Genomic DNA, 23,579 nt, shown 5'->3' with positions numbered 1-23,579 from the left:
TATTCCCTCAAATCAGTTTTCCAAACTTTTTTGTTTTTCTTTTCCCTCAGGAACACCAGTGATTCTTAGGTTTGAACATTTTACATAATCTCATTTATCTTGTGGGCTTTGTTCATTTCTAAAAATTCTTTTAAAAACATTTTTAAACATAAAAGTAAGGTATTTTGCTTATATGAGCAAGAAAACTTTTAAATTATTTTTCAACTACTTTTTTTTTTTGATAGGGAGTTTCGCTCTGTCACCCAGGCTGGAGTGCAATGGCGTGATCTCAGCTCACTGCAACCTCCACCTCCCAGGTTCAAGCGATTCTCCTGCTTCGGCCTCCTGAGTGGCTGGGATTAAAGGCGCCTGCCACCATGCCCGGCTAATTGTTATATTTTTAGTAGAGATGGAGTTTCACCGTGTTGGCAAGGCTGATCTCGAACTCCTGACCTCAGATGATCTGCCCGCCTCAGTCTCTCAAAGTGCTGGGATTACAGGTGTGAACCACCATGCCTGGCCTAACCTACTTTTTTAAATGTTAAAAATATTTTCTTAGGCCAGGCATGGTGGCTCACACTTATAATTCCAGCACTTTGGGAGGCCGAGGTAGGTGGATCACTTGAGGCCAAGAGTTCGAGACCGGCCTGAGCAACATGGCAAAACCCTGTCTCTACTAAAAATACAAAAATTAGCTGGCATCATGGCACACACCTGTAGTTCCAGCCACTCAGGAAGCTGAGGCACAAGAATCACTTGAAACCTAGGAAGTCAAGGTTGCAATGAGCCAAGATAGTGCCACTTCACTCTAGCCTGGGTGACAGACCAAGACTCTGTTTCCAAAAAAGCTATTTCTTTTTGTAGTTCATGGCTTAAAACACTACAAAACTGAAAGCTGAGATGCAAAGGTTTTTATTCACATTTAATGAGGTAAAGTGTGATGTAATATAAGATATGACATGATGTGGGTAGCACCACTGGAATCAGGGCAGATATGAGCTTGAAGTAACTCACTGTCTCTCTCTCTGTCTCTGTCTCTGCCATTTCTTAGCTGTGTAGTATTAGGCCAGTTACTTATCCTCTCTAATCTTTTCTTTTATGTAAAGTGATAATAATCATACCTCTTTCATAGGATAGTTATTAAGATAGTCCAGGTGAAGTGTCTTGCATAGTGCTTGGTATGCAGTAGGCACTTAAAAGATGCTTGTCTTATTACTGTAAAAATTTAGAGATGTGATTTAAGGCCTAAAGTTATAATAGTTAAAGGTAGTTATAATTATGGAGCTTTTAAAACCTTTATTTAAAGTAGTTGTGAATCTACTTCTCTGCTATTTGAGTAAATTTGTTATAGAAATGATTATATAATCTTTTGTGATTCTGAGGCTATAAGAATTTCTCTTGGTATGAAGTAAGTAAGCCATTATAATATGAGAATAAGGCAGTACTAACAGCTATCAGGATATGTGCATTGTCTTTTAGACAAGCTTACCACCTATGTACCTTCTCCAATTAATAGAATTTGGAGTTGTTTTTAATGAAAATAATGAAAGATGAATCTGAAAGCCGAGCATATACATTTGTAGAATTCAAATGGATGCCTGCTATGCTGCTTATGAGTGAGATAATGTAACTGTAGCTATATCCCAGTGAAGGTAAAATATCACTAACAACCACTTGAAATTGTGTTGCTCCATTCTCCTTAAAATATACTTTTATTACTGTGTAGCTGTAGGGGATGATTATAGGAAAAAGTGTCCACTACCCAGATGTCACAAATACTGAAAACAGCAAAAGAATTCTTTATTAAATCCTGTATTAATCAAGTTCTCATGATTCAGATGCTTTTTACGTGTTCAATAGTTACCCTGCTAACACATATTACAGAGTATCAGACAGTATGGTAATAATTTCACTGTACAATACAAGCTAATTTAGTAGGATTCTATTGATGTATTCAAAACTTGAATATTTTACATGAAAATGTACTTATTCCCTAAAAGAATAAATTTTCTTATAATACTATGTGCATTTGTTGCATGGTCAGCAGTGACTCTTAAGAACCATTAAAGAAATTTCATGGAGTTCCTTTATAATTACACAACAAGAATATGTGGTCCTAGAGTATATTAGTCAGGGTTCTCTAGAAGGACAGAACTAATAGAATATATGTATATATGAAGGGGAGTTCATTAAGCTGAATTGACTCACACAGTCACAAGGTGAAGACTCACCATAGGCCATCTGCAAACTGAGGAGCAGGGAAGCCAGTCTGAGTCCCAAAACCTCAAAAGTAGGGAAGCAGACAGTGCAGCCTCCAGTCTGTGGCCGAAGGCCTGAGAGCCTGTGGCAAACCACTGGTTTAAGTCCAAGAGACCAAAAGCTGAAGAACTTGGAGTCAGATGTTCTTCGAGGGTAGGAAGCATCCAGCATGGGAGATAGATGAAGACTGAAAGACTCAGCAAGGCTGCTCTTTCTGTCTTCTTTTGCCTGCTTTATTCTAGCCATTTTGGCAGCTGATTAGATGGTACCACCCAGATTAAGGGTGGGTCTGCCTCTCCCAGGCCACTGACTCAAATGTTAATCTTCTTTGGCAATACCCTCACAGAAACACCCAGGAACATTACTTTGCATCCTTCAGTCCAATCAAGTTGACACTCAGTATTAACCATCACATAGGACAATCATATGCTTCGGTATTTATAGGTTTGGGTAATCAGTGTAGTGTTTATAAATACATAGTAGTGTAAGTCAGGGGCTTTTGAGTCAGGATGTCAAGTATCTACTTGGCAAAAGTGTCAAAGCCTCTACTGCTTTCTAGTTTTGTTACGCACCTTACTTGGTTTCCTCATCTGTGAAGTGAGAATTATAGTAACAGTATTACTATCCATAAGGTAGTGGAAGGATTTAATGAATTAATATATTTAAATCATTTAAAGTGTACCTGGTGCATAAAGGCCCAATAAGGTTTAGATGGTGTAGTTGTTACTATTCTACAACGTGACAGATGTCTTAAAGCGAACTATTTTTATGGAACAGTAAAATCAGCTGGGAAAAGAGAGGCTTTGTTTTAAGAACACTAGTATTCCTTTTGCATTTCCACATAGCTATAGAGTGAGAAGATAAGGGGATAATGGCCTTTTGAAGGAAGGAGGGGAGTAAATATAACTTTAAAGATTTTAATTGGATGGGTGAAATTGTTTATATGTTTTAAGTATAGTCAGTAATTGGCCAGGCGCAGTGGCTCATACCTGTAATCCCAGCATTTTGGGAGGCCGAGGCGGGCAGATCACCTGAGGTCAGGAGTTTGAGACCAGCCTGACCAACATGGAGAAACCCCATCTCTACTAAAAATACAAGATTAGCCGGGCGTGGTGGCACATGCCTGTAATCCCAGCTACTAGGGAGGCTGAGGCAGGAGTATCGCTTGTACCCAGGAGGCGGAGGTTGCGGTGAGCCGAGATCGTGCCATTGCACTCCAGTCTGGGCAACAAAAATGAAACTCCGTCTCAAAAAAAAAAAAAAATTATAGTCAGTAATTAAATAATTTTTTTGAGACTGGACAAAAGTTAAATAAAAGTAGAATAGTAATTATATTCAATGTCATAGCAGATTTTAAACCGCAGCTTTTCAGGTTGCCAGTAAATACCACACAAAAGCAAGAGGAGGCTGGTTGTGCTAGTTTACGCTTGTAATCCTAGCACTTTGCGAGGCCAAGGCAGGAGGATCACTTGAGGCCAGGAGTTCAAGACCAGCCTGGGCAACATACTGAGACTCCATTTTTTAAAAAGAAAAAAGGAAAAATTAGCCCAGCATAGTGGCGTGAGCCTGTAGTCCTAGGTACTCAGGGGGCTGAGACATGAGGATTGCTTGAGCCCAGGAGTTTGAAGCTACAGTGAGATGATTGTGCCACTGCACTCCAGCCTGGGCAACAGAGCGAGGAAAAAAACCAAAAACAAAACAAGAGGAATGTAAAAGCGCAATGCATTTTACAATGTTATGATTAAAGTGAACTCTATCTTAAATTTTATAATAACTGACTTTATTTTACTTATTTATTTATTTTTTGAGATAGGATCTTCTCTGTCACCCAGGCTGGAATGTAGTGGCACAGTCTCCTGCTCACTCCAGCCTCTGCCTCCTGGCCTTAAGTGATCCTCCCACTTCAGCCTCCTGAGTAGCTGGGACTATAGATGCACACTACCATGTCTGGCTAATTTTTGTATTGTTTAATTATTTTTTTTGCTAGAGACAGGGTTTCACCATGTTGCCCAGGCTGGTCTTGAACTACTGGGCTCAAGAGATCAACCCATCTTGGCCTCCCAAAGTGCTGGGATTACAGGCGTGAGCCACCGTGCCTGGCCTGTACTAAATGAGATTAAAAACTTGCTTTGGGCCAAACATGGCGGCTCATGCTGGTAATACCAGCACTTTGGGAAGTCAAGGCGGGAGGATTGCTTGAGCCCAGGAGTTCGAGACCAGCCTGGGCAATGTAGTAAGACCTTGTCTGTATTAAAAAAAAAAAAAAAGAGAGAGAGAGAAAAGAAAACTTGTTTTGCATGCATGTACCAATTGAGAGTATAGTATGTGCTTGAAAGGAAAAAGGTTTAACTGTTGAACAGCTTTAGGAGAAATAACCAAATTGCTTTGTGGGTATTTCATGCACAAAACTAGGAAAGAGAAATGAATATGGGAGGATTCAAGTTATAATAAGACTTTATGCTCTATGAGAGGAAGATATTACATATTACAGAATATTGATTTCAGAAGGCAAAAGATATTTACTACTTAGAGTAATTTAGTTAAGATAAAAGAAAAAATACAGTAAAATGTTAGCTAAGATCCAATTAGAGCCTACCAGGCACTCTTGTGAGGTTTGTTACTGCCTTCTGTGGTTTATCAGTAGCTTAGCGGGAACTATAGAAAAATAATTCAGGCTTTATGTCCAGAATCATAACTCTAACTCCCTCCGTTCTTTTCCACTTTCAATAGGTGGAGGAAAGTCTTGCTCAGGGAAAATTTAACAATATGGTCATTTCATAATTAGAAAACTTTATTAATACTGGTGTTAGGTCTTTGACCAGACACTTTTAAATTTACCGTGTTCATGGCCTCCTTAATTGAGTACAATATCAGAAGCAGCTGTCTTCATATTAGCCAATAGCTCATAGATTTTTGGTAATTTTGTGCATGATATATTATGGCCATTTCTCTTTATATTATAAAACTATCTGTCATAGAAATGCTTTAATTAGGCTGGGTGCGATGGCTTATGCCTGTAATCCCAGCCCTTTGGGAGGTTGAAGCAGGAGGATCGCTTGAGCCCAAGAGTTTGAAACCAGCCTGGGCAACATAGCACAACCTAGTCTCTTCCCCCACCAAAAAATAGAAAAATTAGCTGGGCATGGTGGTATGTGCCTGTGGTCCCGTCTGTGGGGAAAGCTGAGGTGGGAGGATTGCTTGAGCCCAGGAGGTTGAAGCTCCAGTGAGCCATGATTCCACTGCTGCACTCCAGCCTTGGCAACAGAGCAAGTCCCTATCTCCAAAAAAGAAAAAAAGAAAAAAAATGCTTTTTTTAATTTCAGTGGGTAATAAGCTATTATTTTGTGTGATGCTCATTTCCTTAAATAATACATTAAATTGTTATTTTTTGTATTTGAAATTGAAAAATGGGAATTTTTCTCTTGGATAAGAAACAGAAATGAATTAAACTTATTACCAATAGTAATCATACTATTCTGAATTTCTCTATAGAGAGCATTGTAAATATCTCATACTCTTGCTTTTATATTACGAATTTGTATTGTAGGGTGAACAAGATACTTTTTAATCTTAAACAGGATATTTTCCTTTGTGTTTTGTGAATTCCCACCCTTGTTTTTGGCAGTGTACATCACTTACGCTAAATATTTTAAAAGCCCTATTTCACTTTAAGAACTTGAGACCAGAGGTTACAAACTGGTGGTGTGGACAGTGTTTAAAAATTTTTAACAATTAATTGCCAACATATAAAAACTGGGAGATTTTATTAAAATTTCAGTGTTAAGCAACTTCTGAAAACTCAGAGCTGGCAACATTGCATGGGACCCATATTCTTTTTTTTTTTTTGAGACGGAGCCTTGTTCTCTCGCCCAGGCTGGAGTACATTGACACGATCTCAGCTCACTGCAACCTCCACCTCCTGGGCTCAAGTGATTCTCCTGCCTCAGCCTCCCAAGTAGCTGGGATTACAGGCACTTGCCACCACGCCTGGCTAATTTTTGTATTTTTGGTAGAGACAGGATTTCCCCATGTTGGCCAGGCTGGTCTTGAACTCCTGACCTCAAGTGATCCGCCCGTCTCAGCCTCCCAAAGTGCTAGGATTACAGGCGTGAGCCACCGTGCCCGGCCCCATATTTTTATATGGCAAAATTCAACAGGAGCAGAAATAGCTGTGCCCGTTAGGTGGGACACCCACTATTCACTTTGCCACTCTACACCTTCCCAGTAAAGAATCAATATCTGGTACTTCTGAGCGTTGTAACCTCTTCATTAATGCATTTGTTTTTTTGACGTGTGCCTGCTTCGGTGGAATTATCTAGAGAATAAGAAAAAGGGCCGGGTGCAGTGGCTCACTCCTGTAATCCCAGCACTTAGGGAGGCCAAGTATGTGGATCACTTGAGCCCAACCTGAGAAACATGGTGAGACTCCGTCTCTACAAAAACTAAACAAAAATTAGCCAGATGTCATGGTGCTCACTTGTTGTACCAGCTACTCAGGAGGCTGAGGTGGGAGGATTGCTTGAGCCCAGAAGGTTGAGGCATCACTGCACTCTAGCCTGGGTAGCAGAGTGAGACCCTGTCTCAAAAAAAAAAAAAAAAAAGCCCTGGTCTACTTAGGCAGTCATTTATTTTATACAAGCAGTATTTTTCTTTTATGCTTTATTCAAAATAAAGGTGTTACATTTTATGTCTGTAACACGAATACAGGGGGTGAAGCATGATAGCGGATTGCCTGAGCTCAGGAGTTTAAGACCAGCCTGGCAACATGGTGAAACCTCGTCTCTACTAAAACACACACACAAAAAATTAGCCGGGTGTGGCAGCATGTGCCTGTAATCCCAACTACTCAGGAGGCTAAGGCAGGAGGATTGCTTGAACCTGGGAGGCAGAGGTTGCAGTGAGCGAGATCGTGCCACTGCACTCCAGCCTGGGCAACAGAGGGAGACTCCATCTCAAAACAAAACAAAACAAATTCAGCGAACTGAAATAAGCTTATAATAATTTAAAATTCAGGCAAGTATTGCTCCCATAAAGCAATCACCTCAAGAAAGCACTTATTCTAAAAGTGCTACTCAAAGCATTTTTTGGGGAAAAAAAAGGTATATTTCCTTTGAATATTCTCAGGATGTCTGTTATCCTTTGAGAGTAGATGCATTTTGATAATAGTAATACATGTAATTTGACAAGAAAATCAAATGGGACAAATTTTATTAAGTAGTGAGAAACCAGCTCAAAGTCTAACATGTGATACTCTGGATGATACCAGGTTTTATCCAGCATCACAGTAAATTTGAAACTCTTTAGAAACATTTGTCCAAAGTAAATAATTCTCTGGAAAAGATGATATTATAAATGTAAGTTTAGGTCAGGCGCAGTAGCTGACGCCTGTTAATTCCAGCACTTTGGGAGTCTGAGGCAGGCGGATCACTTTGAGCCCAGGAGTTGGAGACCACCCTGAGCAACATGGCAAAACATTGTCTCTAAAAAAAAGTACAAAATTTAGCCAGGCATGGTGGTGTGTGCCTGTAGTTCCAGCTACTCAGGAGACTGAGCAAGAGATCACTTGAGCCCGGGAAGTAGAGGTTGCAGTGAGCCAAGATCATGTTGGCCAGGCACAGTGGCTCATGCCTGTAATCCCAACACTTTGGGAGGCCGAGATGGGCAGAACACCTGAGGTCAGGAGTTCAAGACCAGCCTGGCCAACATGGTGAAACCTCGTCTCTACTAAAAATACAAAAATTAGCCAGACTCGTTAGCATGTGCCTGTAATCCCAGCTACTTGGGAGGCTGAGGCAGGAAAATTGCTTGAACTTGGGAGGCGGAGGTTGCAGTGAGCTGGGATTGTACCACTGCATTCCAGCCTGGATGACAGGGCGAAACTTTGTCTCAAGAAAAAAAAAAAAAAGATCATGCCACCGCACTCCAGTCTGGGCAACAGAGTGAGAGCCTGTCTTTAAAAAAAGAAAGAAAGAAAGAAAGAAAGAAAGAAATACAAGTTTATACTCAGCAGCCCTTCAAACTTACCTCCCTCCCAAAATAATATGATATAATGAATTAACCAAAAAACAATAATACCAAAGCATCAGTAGCAAAGAAAACTTCAGAGTGATGAAAACCAGGTAATTGCCCTAATCTCATGCCACAACTTTCTAGAAATGTCTTTCAGAAACAGTATTATTTAGACCAGATGGAAAGAAAATCATTTGCAGCTATTTTTTTTGACCATACACTGTTGTTAGAACCACATAAAGTTTAGAAACCCCTACTGATACGTCACGGGAAGAAGTTAGTTAGTTGTTTATATAATTCAGTTGTGTCTTGAGGCCACAACAACAAAACCATTAAAATATATATATATGATTGATTTATTTGTAAAAATTTGTATATAAATATATATGTCCCTCCTCTTTGATAAAAGCTCTTAATATCACAGTTGGCTTACTTCTATCTGGAAGAACTCCCCACCTAAGTTGGATAAGGTTTAGAAGTGAGGTCATTAGGTGAGAAAATTGGCAGCAGTCTCGAAATCCTTTTCCCAGCTATATAGCAGTTGCTTAAGCCCCTAGCTTCCTGTCCATCTTTGTCAGGTGAAATGAATGAACCAGTTAGAGAAACTGATACTATTTACCAGGTAAACTCAAGAAAAATCAGTTGCACTAATTGTAGGCTAAAGATAGACCACGTTTGAAATCTCCCAGTTGAAAAATTATTTTAAAAACAGACATGAGGCTGAATGTGGTGGCTCACGCCTATAATCCCAGCACTTCGGGAGACTAAAGTGTAAGGATTGTTTGAAGCCAGGAGTTTGAGACCAGTCTGGGGGACATAGTGAGACCACGTTTCTGCAAAAGAATTTAAAAATTAGGTGGGTGATGGTATGCCCCTGTAGTCCCAGCCATCCTGGGCCATCGTGGCCAACACAACGAAACCCTGTTCCAAAACAAATAAGTAAAAACAGATGAAATGTAATTCACCACATTAAAAAAAAAAAAAAAAAGAGAAACCTTATCACCTTATCACTTTGATGGATACAAAAAAAGTATTTGATAATATTCACTAATAGTTTATAATAGGAAAACCTTCACAATAGGATTTAAAAGGAACTTAATCTGATAAAGACTACAAAAATTCTATAGAAAACTTTAGGCCGGGCACAGTGGCTCACGCCTGTAATCCCAGCACTTTGGGAGGCCGAGGCTGGCGGATCACCTGAGGTCAGGAGTTTGAGACCAGCCTGGCCAACATGGTGAAACACTGTCTCTACTAAAAATACAAAAATTAGCCGGGCGTGGTGGCGCACACCTGTAGTCCCAGCTACATGGGAGGCTGAGGCAGGAAAAGTGCTTGAACCTGGGAGGCGGAGGTTGCAGTGAGCCTAGATTATGCCACTGCACTCCAGCGTGGGCGACAGAGTGAGACTGCGTCTCAAAAAAAAAAAGTTCCATGTCCCTAAAGGCTGTGACATAATAATAGCAGCAATAATACGAATTATGATGTAGCAGGATGAGCTGTAGACAAAACCCCTCAGACACCAAAGGGCTTTATTCGGCCGGGAGCATCAGCAGACTTAGGTCTCAAAAAACCAAGCTCTCCAAGTGAGCAATTCCTGTCCCTTTTAAGGGCTTACAACTCTAAGGGGGTCCACGTAAGAGGGTCATGATCGATTGAGCAAGCAGGGGTATGTGACTGAGGGCTGTATGCATGGGTATTCAGAATGGAATGGAACAGGACAGAGATTTTCATGATGCTTTTCCATACAATGTCTGGAATCTATAGATAACACAAGCAGTTAAGTCAGGGCTTGATTTTTAACTACCAGGCCCAGGGCTCAGAGCTGGGCTGTCTGCCGGTGAATTTCATTTCTGCCTTTTAGTTTTTACTTCTTTTTTCTTTGGAGGCAGAAATTGGGCATAAGACTACATGAGGGGTGGTCTCCTCCCTTTATGATAGACAAGCTGTATTAACTTTTTTTCTTTTCTTTTTTTTTTTTTTGAGACAGAGTCTTGCTCTCTCGTCCAGGCTGGAGTACAGTAGCATGATCTCAGCTCACTGCAACCTCCGCCTCCTGAGTTCAAGTGATTCTCCTGCCTTAGCCTCCCAAATAGCTGGGACTACAGGCATGTGCCACCATGCCCGGCTAATTTTTGTAGTTTTAACAGAGACAGGTTTTGCCCTGTTTGCCAGGCTTGTCCTGAACTCCTGGCCTCAAGTGATGAGCTCGCCTTGGCCTCCCGAAGTGTTGGGATTACCGGCGTGAGCCACCGAGCCCAACCTGCATTAACTTTTTCTGTTTGTTTGTTTGTTTTAAAAAGCAAAGCTGAGTGCCAGTGGCTTATGTTTTTAATCCCAGTGCTTTGAGAGGCTGGGGTTGGAGGATTGCTAAAGGCCAGGAGTTCAAGGCTGCCGTGAGCTCTGATCATGCTACTGCACTCTGGCGTAGCTGACAGAGCGAGACCCTGTCTCTTAAAACAAACAAGCAACAACAACAACAAAACCCAAATGTGTGCTTTAAATAGATAAATTGTATGGTAGGTGAATTATATCTTAATAAAGCTGTTTTTAAAAAACACAGATTTGACCCATGGAGAAATTTTGCCCCAGAAAGGGGGCATAAATATAGTATTCAAGTGAGGAAGTGCATTCAGTGTGTTAGAAGAAATTTTAAGTCACTCGAGGGAGGGAGAATTAGCTCCTTTAAAAAAAATTTGTGGACATGTTAAAATCACTGCACAGATTTTTTTAAAAAAATTGTTTCAGGAGGGCAGTTGTGAGGCCAGTGCACTTTTGGCTCAATGGGAATGAATGGGTGAGTGAGTGGGCAAGCAGGATCATTTGGTTGGTGTGGCAGAAGGGAGGAGGGCTCAGGCTTTTTGGACTCCTTTGGCTGTGTTTGACAGTGTAACCTAGTCAGTGAACATAATTCTGTGAGTCTCAACGTCCTCTTTGAAAAGGAATAATTGCCTTTACTAAGGCGAGTAATTCCAGTTTGACTCCACTGAATAGGTCACACAGCACCTAGAGTCAATCGTTTAGAAAATGTAAATGCTTTTTGTAAAGCTAAATCCCTTTAAGCATAAATGTCAGTACCCTTCTTAAATGTCTTCTTATTGGACTATCAGTGACCTATAAAATCCTGAACAATGGACTCCTGCTACCTCTTTACTTTGCTCATTGTAATCCCCGGCGTTGCTGGTCTTCTTTCACCAAAAACCTTTCTTAATAGGCTGCTGCTTTTCCCTGTCTGGAAACTGTGTTCCCTAGCTCTTGACAAGGTTGGCTCCATCTCTTCCTTGAGGACAGTGTTTAAATGTGGCTTCTAATTTATGTTTTCACAACAGTGTACAAGGATTCCCTCTTCTTCTCATCCACACCAATACTTGTTATCTTTGGTCTTTTTTGTAATTGCCATCTGACAGTGTAAGAATGTAAGTTAGTATTCCTATTATGGAAAACTGTATGGAGGTTTGTCAAAAAACTAAAAATAGAATTACTACATGATCCAGCAATCCCACTTCTGGGTATTTACCCAAAAGATTTGAAATCAGTTTGTTGAAGAATGTCTGCTTTCTTATGTTCATTGCAGCATTATTCACAATAGCCAAGTTATGGAATCAACCTAAGTGTTCAACACATGAGTGAATAATGTACACACACACACACGCATACCCACATATACATATTCAGCCTTAAAGAAGGAATTATGTCATTTGTGGCAACTTGGATGGAATTGGAGAATATTTTATTATGCTGAGTAAAATAAGCCAGGCGCTGAAAAACAAACACCGCGTGTTCTCAGTTATGTGTGGAATCTAAAACAATTGAACTCATAGAAGCAGAGAATAGAATGGTGGTTAACAGAGACTGGAGGGTTGAGGAAGTGGTGAGACCATGGTTAAAGGGAACAAAATCTCAGCCGAGGGATATGTTTTTTTTTTTAAATTTTGTTGTACAGTGTGGTGAAGATAGTTTTTGTACATTTTAAAATTGCTGAGAGAATAAATTTCAAATATTCTTACCACAAAAATGTTAAGTATTTAAGGTAATGGATATGTTAACTAGCTTGATTTAATTATTATATATTATATTCATAAATTATAACATTACTTTTTACCCGTTATGTTTATATAATTATAAATTGTCAACATATAATTTTTAAAATTTTTAAAAATAAATGTGTCTTCTAATAAAAGGCTTCCCACCCCTCTATCTAAAACTCTTCCATGCTGTGCATGGTGACACATGCCTGTAATCCCAATTTCTCAGGAGGCTGAGGTGGGAGAATCTCTTGAACCCATGTGTTCAAGGCTGCATTGCACTGTGATCTCACCTGTGAACAGGCACTACACTCCAGCCTGGGCTACATAGCAAGAACACATCTCTAAATATGAGTAAAATAAAACTTTCCTCTTTGATTTCACCGTAATCCTTAGTTTAGCAGATCTTTGATATGTAGCATCGTCCCGATTTGTGTTTTTTTAATTCATGTGTTTGTGAGGCCCTCTCTACATTAGAAGTTCTATGAGCAGAGGAGCTGTATATGTCAAGTTCACTGTTATATCCTCAGTGGAATAACCCAGTTTTAGGCACATAGGAGGCACTCACTGAATATTTATTAATTTTTTTTTTTTTTACCATATAGCTACAACCTTCTTTTATTTTTAAGATTAAAAAAAAATTTCTTGTTTTTTGGGTTTTTTTTTTTCTCCCAGCAGGAAACAATTACTTTGAGATTTTTTTTCTTACTTTTAAAAAATTATTATTATACTTTAAGTTCTGGGGTACCTCTGCAGAACATGCAGTTTTGTTACATAGGTATACACGTGCCATGGTAGTTTGCTGCACTCATCAACTCGTCACCTACATTAGGTATTTCTCCTAATGCTATCCCTCCCCTAGCCCCGCACCCCCCAACAGGCCCCAGCGTGTGATGTTCCCCTCCCTGTGTCCATGTGTTCTCATTGTTCAACTCCCACTTATGAATGAGAACATGCAGTGTTTGATTTTCTGTTCTTGTGTTAGTTTGCTGAGAATGATGGTTTCCAGCTTCATCCATGTCCCTGCAAAGGACATGAACCCATCTTTTTTTATGGCTGCATAGTATTCCATGGTGTATATGTGCCACATTTTCTTTATGCAGTCTATCATTGATGGACATTTGGGTTGGTTCCAAGTCTTTGCTATTGTGAATAGTTCCACAATAAACATACGTGTGCATGTGTCTTCATAGTAGAATGATTTATAACCCTTTAGGTATATACCCAGTAATGGGATTGCTGGGTCAAATGGTATTTCTAGTTCTAGATCCTTAAGGAATTGCCACACTGTCTTCCACAATGGTTGAACTAATGTACACTCCCACCAACAGTGTAAAAGCATTCCTATTTCTCCACATCCTCTCCAGCATCTGTTTCCTGACTTTTTAATGATCACCATTCTAACTGGCGTGAGATGGTATCTCATTGTGGTTTTGATTTGCGTTTCTCTAATGACAGTGATGATGAGCATTTTTTCATGTTTGTTGGCTTGCATAAATGTCTTCTTTTGAGAAGTGTCTGTTTATATCCTTTGCCCACTTTTTGATGGGGTTGTTTGGTTTTTTCTTGTAAATTTGTTTAAGTTCTTTGTAGATTCTGGATATTAGCCCTTTGTCAGATGGATAGATTGCAAAAATTTTCTCCCATTCTGTAGGTTGCCTGTTCACTCTGATGATAGTTTCTTTTGCTATGCAGCAGCTATTTAGTTTAATTCGATCCCATTTGTCAGTTTTGGCTTTTGTTGCCATTGCTTTTGGCGTTTTAGACATGAAGTCTTTGCCCATGCTTATGTCCTGAATTTATATTGCCTGGGTTTTTATCTAGGATTTTTATGGTTTTAGGTCTTACATTTAAGTCTTTAATCCACCTTGAGTTAATTTTTGTATAAGGTGTAAGAAAGGGGTCCTATTTCAGTTTTCTGCATATGGCTAGCCAGTTTTCCCAACACCATTTATTAAATAGGGACTCCTTTCCCCATTTCTTGTTATTGTCAGGTTTGTCAAAGATCAGATGGTTGTAGATGTGTGGTGTTATTTCTGAGGCCACTGTTCTGTTCCATTGGTCTATATATCTGTTTTGGTCCCAGTACCATGCTGTTTTGGTAACTGTAGCCTTGTAGTATAGTTTGAAGTCAGGTAGTGTGATGCCTCCAGCTTTGTTCTTTTTGCTTAGGATTGCCTTGGCTATGCAGGCTCTTTTTTTGGTTCCATATGAAGTTTAAAGTAGTTTTTTCCAATTCTGTGAAGGAAGTCAATGGTAGCTTGATGGGGATAGCATTGAATCCATAAATTACTTTGGGCAATATGGCTATTTTCATGATATTGATTATTCCTCTCCATGAGCATGGAATATTTTTCCGTTTGTTTGTGTCCTCTCTTATTTCCTTGAGCAGTGGTTTGTAGTTCTCCTTGGAGAGGTCCTTCACATCCCTTGTAAGTTGTATTCCTAGGTATTTTATTCTCTTAGTAGCAATTGTAAATGGGAGTTTACTCATGATTTGACTCTCTTGTTATTGGTGTATTGGAATGCTTGTGATTTTTGCACATTGACTTTGTATCCTGAGACTTTGCTGAAGTTGCTTATCAGCTTAAGGAGATTTTGAGGCATGGTCTCACTCTGTCGCCCAGGCTGGAGTGCAGTGGTGCGATGTCAGCTCACTGCAACCACCACCTCCCAGGTTCAAGCGATTCCCGTGCCTCAGCCACCCGAGTAGCTGGGATTACATGCATGCACCACTGCACCTGACTAATTTTTATAGGCGTGAGCTACCAAACCCCGTGGCTTTTTTTTTTTTTTTTTTTTTTTTACTTTTTAAAAAAAAGACTGGCTCTCACTATGTTGTCCAGGCTGGAATGTAGTAGCTATTCACAGCCGTGATCATCATGCACATCAGCCTCGAATTCGTGGTCTCAAGTGAGCCTCTCACTACAGCCTCCTAAGTATCTGGGAATATATGTGTGTGACACCACACCTGGCTTCACAAAATATTTGTTGATTGAACTAGGAACACTTTGAATAAATGTAGTGGTTTGTATTTTTCCTTTTTGACACCTGGAAATTATCCAAACTCCTTCTGTAATTGCTATTATTCTTTAAGGTTCATTTATGTAGAAATAGTATTTTAAAAAGCGTGTGTAGGCTGGGCATGGTGGCTCACGCCTGTAATCCCAGCACTTTGGGAGGCTGAAGCAGGTGGATCACCTGAGGACAGGAGTTTGCGACTAACCTGGCCAACACAGTGAAACCCCGTCTCTACTAAAAATACCAAAATTAGCTGGGCATGGTGGTGCATGCCTGTAATCCCAGCTACTTGGGAGGCTGAGGCAGGAGAATCCCGGGAGAATCCTGGGAGGTTGCAGTGAGCTGAGATCATGCCGCTACACTCCAGCCTGGGTAACAGAGCGAGACTGTCTCAAAAAATAAAATAAAATAAAATGCATATGTATATATGTTTTTCTTTTTTCCTTTTTTTTTTTTTTTTTTTGAGATGGAGTCTAGCTCTCTTGCCAGGCTGGAGTGCAGTGGTGCGATCTCTGCTCACTGCAACTTCCGCCTCCAGGGCTCAAGAGATTCTCCTGCCTCGGCCTCCCGAGTAGCTGGGATTACAGGCACGCGCCACCACACCCAGCTAATTTTTGTATTTTTAGTAGAGACGGGGTTTCACCATATTGGCCAGAACGGTCTCGATCTCCTGACCTTGTGATCTGCCTGCTTCAGCCTCCCAAAGTGCTGGGATTACAGGTGTGAGCCGCCGTGCCCGGCCTCTTTTCCTTTTTTTTTGAGACAGAGTGTTTCTCTGTCACCCAGGCAGTAGCACAATCATAGCTCACTGCAACCTCGAACTCCTAGGCTCAAGGGATCCTTTCACCTCAGCCTCCCAAGTAGCTGGGACTACAGGTACACACCACCATGCCCAGTTAATTTTTTTTTTTTTTTTGTAGAGACATGGTCTCACCACATCACCCAGGTTGGTCTTGAACTCCTGGGCTCAAGCAGTCCTTCTGTCTTGGCCTTCCAAAGTGCTGGGATTATAGGTATGAACCACCGTGCCCAGGCTAACCTTTTTTTTTTTTTAAACAGTTATTTAAATCTTCTTTTCTTGCAGTACAAGATACAGTACATTTCACATATGTCCCTTTTCCTGTTGGAGAAGGTGAATCAAGTGGAGGGAAGTAAATTGATATTGAGGCTGAGAATAAAATTGCAAATTTCTAGCCTCGATTTTCTACCTCTCACCTACTTTGTGCCTATGTAAATAGGCTGTTTCTTCATGGCCAGGAAAAAATGAAATAGCTGACTATTGACAATTCCAGAAAGCACCCAGATAAGAATACTTAGAGTTGGATTTAAAACAAAACCTACTCACCCCTTTTTTGGGGAGAGACAGGGTCTCTCTGTCTCCCAGGCTGGAGGGTAGTGGTGTGATCACAGCTCACTACAGTCTTGACCTCCTGGGCTCAAGTGATCTTCCTGCTTCAGCCATCCAAGTAGCTGAGACTACAGGCATGTGCCACCCTGCTAATTTAAAAAAAAATGTCTGTTTGTAGAGATGGGGTCTCAGTATGTTGACCAAGCTGGTATTGAATTCTTCCGCTCAAGCGATCCTCTTGTCTTGGCCTCCCAAAGTTCTAGGATTATAGACGTGAGCCACCACACCAGGCCAAAATCAGTTTATTGGCCATAAGTTTTCATCTTTTGATGTTCTCTCATGCCATTTAAAATGGGTGAAAATTTGGGTTATAGTTTTCTAATGACTGTTGCCTTTTCACAATGATCACAGTGATAACACATGGCAGATAATTAGGGCAGGATATACCTTAAATGTCTGTTTCCCAAAACAAGCAATTACAATGCCCTTCTTATGTAGTCCTTTTAGCACCTCACCATAGCACTAATCACAGTGCATTGTAGTTGCTTATTTACTTGTGTAGTAGCTCTAGTAGCTCAGTGAAGGTTGTCACATTCACCATTTTATTTGCAGGGTACTTGTGACAGGTACTATAGTCATGGTACTTTTGATTACCTTTTTCTTTCTACTCAGAATGATGGCAAGAATTATGATATCTGGAGTTTGGATTTTTTTAGCCTTTTGAGATCTGTTCATTGGTTGAAAACCAAGATTGAGAACTCATTTATTTGTGTGTGTGTGTGTGTGTGTGTTTTATTCACTAAGTATTTGAGAACTTACCATGCTAGGCCCTGCAAATAAAATGGTGAATGTGACAACAGTTTTTACCTTCACAGAGCTAGTACATGAGTAAACAAGCAATTACAGTGCACTGTGATTACTGCTATGGTGAGTTACTAAAAGGACTACATAAGAGGGGCACTGTAATTGCTTGTTTTGGGAAATAGACATTTAAGGTGAAAACTAAATGTGAGCATAAGTTAACATAATGAAGAGCAGAGATAAAGGAGGACCCAGGTCCAGGGCCTTTTGGAAGTCTTGAAGTAAGTTTGATGTTCATTAACATAAAATGTAAGGGAACAGTTTAACAGAAATTAAGCGGAAGAGGTAAGCAAGTGCCAGATCGGAATGACCTCAAGCCATGTAAGGATTTTTTTTTCTTTTTTTTTTTGAGACAGAGTCTTACTCTGTCGCCGAGGTTGGAGTGCAGTGGCGTCATCTCGGCTCACTGCAAGCTCCGCCTCCCAGGTTCACGCCATTCTCCTGCCTCAGCCTCCGGAGTAGCTGGGACTACAGACGCCTGTCACCACGCCCGGCTAATTTTTTTGTATTTTTAGTAGAGATGGGGTTTCACCATGTTAGCCAGGATGGTCTCGATCTCCTGACCTCGTGATCCACCCGCCTCGGCCTCCCAAAGTGCTGGGATTACAGATGTGAGCCACTGCGCCTGGCCAGGATTTTGTTTTATCCTAAAGGAAGTCAGAAGACTGGAAGAGGCTGCTAGAGAGTTGAGGGTCCTCAGAGGTTGATGAAGTCATAGAATGAGTACAATGAGAGTAAATGAGTGAGAGAGCTGGAAGGCAAATAAAATCAAAGTGCCACTGTATTTTGCTTTGGCTCCCTTACTTTAATAATGAACAGCTGTTCTAAAAATGTGTATATAACTAGTGGGGCTGGGCATGGTAGCTCATGCCTGTAATCCCAGCACTGTGGGAGGCCAAGGCTGGAGGATCTCTTGAACCCAGGAGTTTGAGACCAACCTGGGCAATATAGTGAGACCTCGTCTCTACAAAAAAAATAATAAAAATGTACAACAGGTAGAACAGATGAATTTATGAAATTGAGATTAGTTGTTTTCACTGAAAAAAGTAAGGGATCTGAAGGTGTAAACCCAAAGACATAAATTTTATTTATAATTTACTTTTTAGTTGTAGGATCCAGTCATTTCCAGAGATCAACGTTATAAGAAATAAGATAAAAATAAGTATTATAGATTAAGTGGACAGTGTTTTCTGTGCCTTTTTGGCAAGTAGAATACAAAGAACATTTTTTTCCCTGACCACATAAGAGTAAGTTGCTGACAGGCAGGGCGTGGTGGCTCACGCCTCTAATCCCAGCACTTTGGGAGGCTGAGGCGGGTGGATCACGAAGTCAGGAGATTGAGACCATCCTGGCTAACACGGTGAAACCCCGTCTCTACTAAAAATACAAAAAATTAGCCAGGCGTGGTGGCGGGCACCTGTAGTCCCAGCTACTCGAGAGGCTGAGGCAGGAGAATGGCGTGAACCCAGGAGACGGAGCTTGCAGTGAGCCGAGATTGCACCACTGCACTCCAGCCTGGGTGACAGAGGGAGACTCTGTCTCAAAAAAAAAAAAAAAAAAAAAGTAAGTTGCTGACAAGATGTTTCATAAGTCCCTGTACTTTAGTATACTACTAAAATGTAGTCTGAAGATTAGATATACTGTGGTGTGTATGTATATATATATGTACGTGAAATATAGTAGTGTATACTAAATAGAGACAGGGTTTCACCACATTGTCCAGGCTGGTCTTGAACTCCTAGCCTCAAGTGATCCACCTGCCTCAGCCTCCCAAAGTGCTGGGACTACAGGCATGAGCCACCACGCCTGGCCAATATTTTGTAGTTTTGAGCATAGATTTTTGTACAGGTTTTGTAATATAGCTTCCTAAGTTTCTTGTTGCTTTTTTTGATAGAATTATTATTTTAATTAACAGGCTTTATTTTTAGATTTTTTTGGTACAGTTTTAGGTTTACAGAGAAATGGAGTGGAGAGTACAGAGTTCCCATATATCCCCTAACACTCCTCCACCCCCATTTTCCCCTATTATTAATGTCTTGCATTACTATGGTACATTTGTAATAGTTAATGAACCAATATTGACACATTATTAACTAAAGTTGGTAGTTTACATTAGATAGAATGTATTACACTATTTGTATTATGCATTCTATGGATTTGGACAAATGTATAATGACATGCCTCTACCATTATGGTATCATACAGAATAGTTTTCCTGCTCTAAAAATCCCCTGGGCTCCACGTGTTCACCCGCCCCCCTCCCCACCCAGAATATCTGGCAACCATTGATCTTTTTACCATCTCCATAGTTAGGATTTTTCTAGAATGTCATGAATTTGGAATGTAGTATTTAGCTTTTTCAAATGGATTTATTTCACTTAGCAATATGCATTTTAGGTTGTTCTATGTCTTTTTGTAGCTTTCAATAATTCATTTCGTTTTATTGCTGAGTGATATTCCATTGCATGGCTATACCACAAATTTGTTTATTCATTCACCTATTGAAGGAAATCTTAGTGTTTTCATTTTTTGACAATTACAAATGAAGCTGCTGTAAACATTTAGGTGGTGGTTTTTGTGTGGACTTAAGTTTTCATTTCATTTGGGTGAAAACCAAGAAATACGATTGCTGTGTCATAGGTAAGAGTATGTTTAGTTACATAAGAAACTGCCAAACTTTCTTCCAAAATAGCCGTACCATTTTGCATTCTCACCAGCAGTGAATGAGAGTTCCTATTGCTCCATATCTTCCTTAGCATTTGATGTTGTCAGTGTTTTGGATTTTCACTATTCTAATAAGTGTATAGTGGTATCATTGTTTTAATTTGCAATTCCCTTGTGACATATGGTATTGAGTATATTTTCATATATTTATTTGCCATCCGTATATCTTGTTTGAAGAGATGTCTGATTCAAATATTTTGCTCATATTTTAACTGGGTTGTTTTCTGATTGTTGAGTTTTAAGAGTGTTGTATATTTTAGATAACAGGCCTCTAACAAGTAAGTGTTTTGTAAATATTTTCTCCTAATCAGTGGCTTGTCTTTTCATTCTCTTAGCAGTGCCTTCCCCAGAGCAGAAGTTTTTAATTTTAGTGAAGTTAAACTTAACAATTTCTTCTTTCATTGATCATGTTTTTGTTGGTATATCTAAGAAGTCATTGTCAAACCCGAAGTCATTTAGATTTTTTCCTATGGCATATTGTAGGAGTTTTATCATTTTGTGTTTTACATTTGGGTTGTGATCCATTTTGATTTTATTTTTGTGAAAGATATAAGGTCTGTATCTAGATTATTTTTCTTTGTTTGCAAGTATATGTCTAATTGTTCCAGCACCATTTGTTAAAAAGACTATCCTTTCTCCATTGAATTGCCTTTGCTCGTTTGTCAAAGATTGGTATGAATATATTTGTGTGAATCTATTTCTGGGATTTCCATTCTGTTCCATTGATTTATTTGTGTATTTTTTTTTTTTTTTCCAATATCACACTGTCTTGAGTACTGTAGCTTTATAGTAAGTTGTTTTTTTTTTTGGAGACAGGGTCATACTGAAGTGGTGCAGTGGCCCTATCATAGTGCATTGCAACCTTGAACTCCTGGGCTCAAACAATCCTCCCAGTTCTGCCTCCTGAGTAGCTGGTTCCATAGGTGTACACCACCTTGCCCGGCCAATTTTTATTTTTATTTTGTAGAGACAGGATCTTGTTTTGTTGCCCAGGCTGGTCTTGAACTCCTGGGCTCAAGTGATTCTCCCACTGTGGTCTCCCAACGCACTGGGATTACAGATGTGAGTAATTGCACCTGGCCTTTTGTTTTGTTTTGTTTTAGCTTAAATGCATTTCAAGCCTTGTTTTGGTATTCAGATTGTCCTACAGTGTCTTTTAATTTGTCCTATAGTTATTGATAGTTTTATAAACACACATTCATGTGTGCACTGGAGCACACAGATATCATTTTTGCTTAATGTTTGCTAAATACTTATTCTGGGTATGATACTGCTCTTGAAACTTACCCCGTGTTTTAAAACATCAGGTTAGGCTTTTATCTCATTCTTTGAAAAGCTTACAATTGGAATGACAGATGTTGGTACAAAAACCATTGACAACCCAACATAAGGGGAAATTTGTTGGTGTGTTTCTTAGAAGAATTTTTATCGTTGACCAACATAATTAGAAAAAAAGACTTATAAGGAGAAAGATTTTTGTTTTTGCCCTATTATTTCTGTTTTGGACAGTAGGATGGGAAGTGATGCCTGAAGCTGAAACTTGTGACCAAGAAACAGCAAGCATGAGGACCAAAAGCAATATGTGGTGGATGAAGAAGTAGTAGATCAGAAAGAGCCTGGTTTGCTTTTGAGTTTCTCATACACTTACCATATGATCCTGCAGTCCTATACCTATAAACAATTTCATCATAAGTTGTGTAAGAAGAGAGATTTAGAAGTCTGGCAATCTCTCTTTTCATTATTAACAAAAACCCAGGGTGTTTTGACTTTGAAATTTAAATATTTATGTACCTCACTTTTGATAAAGCCAATATATGAGAATCTGAAATATACAAACAGTAAATTAGTGAAACTTTTTTTGGTGCTTTTATATGACTTAATTTTCTTTTAGACTTCATGTAACCTCCCATATACTGTTTTACATGAATTTAAGTAGAAAGTTCAAATGATAAGCCAAAGAGTTTGTAATTGAGCAGAGGGTAGTGATAAAAAAATAGGATTTTTAAAAACTTAGTAACTTTAATTTCTTAAATGAGAGATGCCACATAAAGTAGTATTGAATATTATTCATCTTTCTTTTTCTTTCTTTTTTTTTTTTTGAGGTGGAGTTTCGCTCTCATTGCCCAGGCTGGAGTTCAATGGCACATTCTCAGCCCACTGCCCCCTCCGCCTCCCAGGTTCAAGCGATTCTCCTGCCTCAGCCACCCAAGTAGCTGGGATTAGAGGCGCCTACCACCATGTGTGGCTAATTTTTTTTGTATTTTTAGTAGAGACGGTATCATCATGTTGGCCAGGCTGGTTTTGAACTCCTGACCTCAGGTGATCTGCCCGCCTCAGCCTCCCAAAGTACTGGGATTATAGGCGTGAGCCACTGCACCTGGCCTCACCTTTCATAATTATAGATTGAACAATGCTTATGTCCCATGCATAGATTAGAAAATTGACACAGCACCTTTAGTGTCAGTTTTTGTCATCGTTGTGGGAAGTAAAGTGATTGTTCTGTTCTACAAGTAGGTGTTATGAACATTTTTCCCCAGCTGAGTGAGATTTTTGGCTTTTTTTTTTTTTTTTTGACAGGGCCTTGCTCTGTCACCCATACTGGAGTACAGTGGCACGATCATGGCTCACTGCGTCCTTGAACCTCCCAGGCTCAAGCAATTCTCCAACTTTAGCCTCCCCAAGTCACTGGGACCACAGGTGTGCACCACCATGCCCAGCTAATTTTTTTTTTTTTCTTGAGACGGGGTTTTGCTCTTGTCACCCAGGCTGGAGTGCAATGGTGTGATCTCGGCTCACTGCAACCTCTGTCTCCTGGATTCAAGCAATTCTCCTGCCTCAGCCTCCTGAGTAGCTGGGATTACAGGCATGCACAAACACGCCTGGCTAATTTTTTTGTTTTTAGTAGAGACGGGGTTTCGTCATATTGGCCAGGCTGGTCTTGAACTCCTGACCTCAGGTGACCCACCCGCCTTGGCCTCCTAAAGTGCCAGGATTATAGGCATGAGCACTGTGCCCGGCCCTAATTTTTAAATTTTTTGTAGACATGGGGTCTCCCTATGTTGCCCAGGCTCATTTCAAACTTCTAGGCTCAAGTAGTACTTCTACCTTGGCCTCCTAAAGTGCTGGGATTACATGGATGAGCCACCATGCCCAGCCAATTTTTGGCTTTCTATGTGGTTTTTTTTTTACATTTAATTTTTAATATTTTTAAATTTAATTTTTAATTTTATTTATTATTATTATTATTTTTTTTTTTAGAGACAGGGTCTTTCTGTGTCGCCGAGGCTAGAGTTCAGTGGCTATTTACTGGCATGATAATAGCACATTCCAGCCTTGAACTCGTGGGCTTGAGC

The 23,579-nt window shown here is 40.0% G+C and overlaps 1 protein-coding gene across 2 annotated transcripts in view; it reads left to right on the top strand.

The window, feature by feature from the left end:
- CSNK1G1 (casein kinase 1 gamma 1) overlaps nt 1–23,579 on the top strand; it is a 211,559-nt gene that overhangs the window by 50,714 nt on the left and 137,266 nt on the right. The window contains exon 1 of one of the 2 annotated variants that reach the window (XM_054450143.1): nt 9,782–9,833. The exons of the other annotated variant lie outside the window; for it this stretch is intronic. The gene's annotated coding sequence lies outside the window, so the exon portion shown is untranslated. Of the gene's footprint in view, nt 1–9,781; nt 9,834–23,579 lie in introns of those variants that run through there. 2 annotated transcript variants of the gene reach the window in all.

The sequence above is a fragment of the Pongo pygmaeus genome, chromosome 16 (assembly GCF_028885625.2).
Source record: "Pongo pygmaeus isolate AG05252 chromosome 16, NHGRI_mPonPyg2-v2.0_pri, whole genome shotgun sequence".
NCBI lineage: Eukaryota > Metazoa > Chordata > Mammalia > Primates > Hominidae > Pongo > Pongo pygmaeus.
This window is presented reverse-complemented; position numbering and strand designations above follow the sequence as displayed.